Source organism: Rhineura floridana, chromosome 11 (assembly GCF_030035675.1).
Source record: "Rhineura floridana isolate rRhiFlo1 chromosome 11, rRhiFlo1.hap2, whole genome shotgun sequence".
Classification (NCBI taxonomy): domain Eukaryota; kingdom Metazoa; phylum Chordata; class Lepidosauria; order Squamata; family Rhineuridae; genus Rhineura; species Rhineura floridana.
The window spans coordinates 64,326,377-64,330,525 of record NC_084490.1 but is presented as its reverse complement, the minus strand read 5'-3'; positions in this window follow the sequence as shown (position 1 = coordinate 64,330,525).

The following is a 4,149-nucleotide window of genomic DNA, read 5'->3' as shown; positions in this document are numbered from 1 at the left end:
ACGCTATACATTGGACTGTATTAACTTAATAAGGGAAGCATACTCTTTCTTGAAATCTTGGAAGAGAGACTATATTTATTTTTTATTTAAAATATTTCTATCCCGCCCTTCTACCCTATAATAGGGCACTCAGGGCGGCTTACAAAAATAAAATCAGACATGTACATAATAAAGTTGTAAGCAGTAAAATCACAAAAACTTTAAAATAAATTAAAATACATAAAATACAATTAAAATACATAAAATACAATATATATATACACACACATATATACATATATATAGGGATTGATACTAAAGGGACTACAAAGGTAAAATTTAACGTAGAAGACATAAAATCAGTGTCAGGCTCTACCTTCAGTCCCTCCCAAAGGCTCTCTGGAACAAGATCGTTTTCAGAAGTCTCCGGAAAACCAACAGGGAGGGAGCAGAGTGAACTTCTTGGGGTAGGGTATTCCAGAGCTTGGGGGCCACAGTTGAAAAGGCTCTCTCCCGCATGCCTGTCAATCTAACATCTTTCACTCCAGGAATGCAGAGGAGACCAGAGGCAGATGATCTTAAATCCCAGGCAGGTACATATGCCTATAGAGATGGGCAAATGAGCTGCCTGTTAAGGGGTTCCCAATGTGCAGCCCCTTCCCCACAGATGTCCCTGTATTATACTTCAGATTGTTGTCATCTTGCTAGATTACCTGCAGATCAGATGCACACACTGCAATCCTTAGGTCTGGTTTTCTTTCTGTTCTGAACACATTATAAGGCTTACATCTTCACTTTGGAATGTAAGTACTTTGAAGGTCACCTGACACCTGCCTTTACTTTGGAGGTGAAAGCAGGAATTTTTGGACAGCGCTTTTTGATACCCAGTATGGGCAAAAATGACAGTGGAAGAAACTGAGGAGCAGTGCTCTTGCCAACTCTGTGTACACAGCATGCATTTAAAACACATTCAAAGCACATGGTTTCCCCCACAGTATCCTGGGAATTGTAGTTTACCCCTCACAGAGCTCTCATTTCTAGCACCCTTGACAAACTACAGTTCCCAGGATTCTTTGGGGAAAATCATGTGCTTTGAATGTAGGGTTTCTGTATGATGAACTGTTTTGCAGCATCACAATTTGTTTGCAATAAGCAATATTGTACTTACCCCTTTAGGAGTTTTAGTCCTATGTTTTTAGTCCAGTCTCTGATCCTCTTCCACCTAATTTAGGCTTATTATGTCCACATTTTCTATGGGGTTGTTAATTCTGATTCCCGGGGGGGGGTACACACACACAGGGCTTCAGGTACTGTTAACTAAGTATAGTCGATATACTCAGTAGAATTAAAGTGGAAAAGGTTTTTAGTTGCTACACTGGCTTTGCCAACACTCCTACAAACTGGGGTGGGTAAATGGATGCCAAATGATGGAAGAATATCCTGAATATTCTGGTTGTGGTTTAGATTCTTTTTTCTTTGATGTTTAAGTTAAGATTTTTTCATGATTCCAAACCTGGGTCCCCTCCAGTAGTATAGCGGCAAATTCAGAAATGCAGGGTCCCCTCATGATAGTCACAGCTGTGCACCTCCTTCTTTTTTTGCTGCTGAGCTGAGCATGAGATTCCTGTTAATGCCTTCTCCCATAACAACAGATGTGCCTAGGAGCCAATAAGCACAAAAGAAGAGAGTGTTAGCTACTAAAAAGAGTCTTCTCTGCGGCTCACTCGCCTCGTTTTACTCTGATTGGCTCCAATCAGGAAATCCAGGAAAAGACAAGGAAGCATGTTATATGACTCTTCTCAGTGGCTAACACACTTGCCTTTCATGCTGATTGGCTCATAGGATGCTGGAGACATAGGGACCCTACTCCCATAAAAGTAAGGGGTCTAAGACCCCTTGAGACCCTGGATGACTATACCACTGGTTCTCTCCTCCAATTCAAAATTTGGGAACAGGCAGGCTGAACACATTTTTTAAAATTTTGTTTATTCCTTATTTATCAGTATTATGTTTATATCCATTCCACCTTTCCTCCAAATAGCTCAAGGTGGCATTCATGGGACTTCTTTCCCCCATGTTATCCTCACAACAACTATGGAAGATTGATTGGTCTGAGAGACAGTAACTGGCCCGAGGCCACACAATGTGTTTCCCGGCTGATTTTAACCCTGGTCTCCCAGGTCCTAGTCCACTTAATATCACTCTACTTTATTCTACATTCTGGAATAATGATGCAAAGGCTAATAAGGTGGGGAAGGGAAACAATCTTTTCCCATAGGCCTGGAAATGTTAGCACAGTCCTGTGTGGAACTTTTAAGATTAACCAATTCAGGCTAATACTTATCAAGGAGCAATCCCCATGGAATTCAGTGGGACCTCTGAGTAATGTACAGTTTCTTTGATGTGAATCCACCCACACCAGAAAGAGTGACAGCAGAGACCCCTTTCAAGATAAGTTACTTAGGTACTAAGTATTAATAAAACTGCAATTTTTGAGTGTCCACTGTTTCTTTACAGAGGAGGAAGATAGGAAGAGAACCAAAACAGATGGCCTGGGGTGGGGCACACCACTTTTCTCACAGCAGAGAAGCAGCTGTGATGGCAGAGACCCCTTCTGACCCAAAGTAAGACATTTTTCAGTTTAGGTAGGTGCTAACTATTTGTAACATGCTAATGCTTAAGTGTCCACAGAATCTTAGCAAAGGAGGAGGATGGGGAGAAAACCAGAACAACTTGGCCACACCCCATGACCTCCTAGCAGCCCTACCAAGTCTAGGGGGCACCAGCCACCACTGTACGGGCTGGCCTACACAACTGCACAGTTTCAGCAGGTAAGGCAGTGCCCTATCCCTCGTCTCCCTCCCAGTGCCCTCCAACCTACCCACAACGTGGGTGAAGGGAAAGGAGTGAGAGTGTGCAAAAATCTGTGCAGTTACATTGCTGTTATTTTGTGGATATGACAATAATATTCACAAACATATACAATAGTGAGCATGTGTTTTTTACTTCGGGGATGGAAAATCTTGGCTGTTTACAGCTTCCTTAATATATTCCTTTGGTTAGTCTGAGATGGCAAATGGATAGTCAATGAAAGAGATAATTCTCAATTGAATCATGAAGATTTTGATGGGACAACAAAGGGAGGTTGTTGCTTAAGGGTTTTCCGTGTTAAAAACAGCAGGAAGTAATGAAGACTATTGGTTACAGGCTTCCCTGTAGAGGGATAGTATATTTCCTATTTCTTGATTGAGATGAAATACTTCAAGGATTTGTTTTTTATTTGTGAGATGTACTGACAAATAAATGAATAGATTCAGACTTTTTTGTTTGTTTGGTAAATTTGTACATCAAGCAGGCTGACCTATTTGCATTAAACAGTGTAACTTTCTAAGGAAGCCGTAAACATGTTTTGCTATTGCTGCAAGTGATTCCAGAATGGCTGGCAGTTAATGGAATGTGTTTCTTATGTTGTTTGCCAGGCCTTTGTTTTATTTTGTTTCATTCTAAGATTGCAGCTAAGGAATACTCCAGGGGCATATATAAGCAGTCTGCCTAGCAAAAATATGCAAGGGCCTCACTCAGATAGAAATGCAGGATAATGAATTCAACTCCATGCAAACATCCTCTCATCAGTGTGGGACATGCATTACATACCCTGTCAAGATACTAGATCTTATCGCATGCACTTTTACTGATGTGACTCAGTGGTTGCTCTCATGCTATTTCACATGGCTTTTCTGGTTGCTACATTTATATAATATGCAAGTAATACACCACACCAGCAGCTGGGTGTCTTTTTACATGCTATGAAAGGACATCATTTGGACAAGCCATGTGGACAGAAACTATTGCACATATCCAGAGGTGGCGGCAGCCTCACTGATACAAGTACTTTAAAGACATCCTAAGGCAAGCCCACAGCCAGAAATATTATGGGTAGTGCGGGTGACATTATCAGCCAATGGGGAGTGGGGAAAACATAAATACAAATTTTGTAATATGTTCAATTTAAAGGGTTGTAGTCAACTTAGAACAGACCCATTGGAATGAATGAATCTGAGTTATCCATTCACTTCAATGAGATTACTCTGAGTAAGACTAGCATTGAATATCACCCGAAGTTATTTATGGCACAGCCCAAACTTCCTGCTGCTGTTTGGGCTCTGCGGA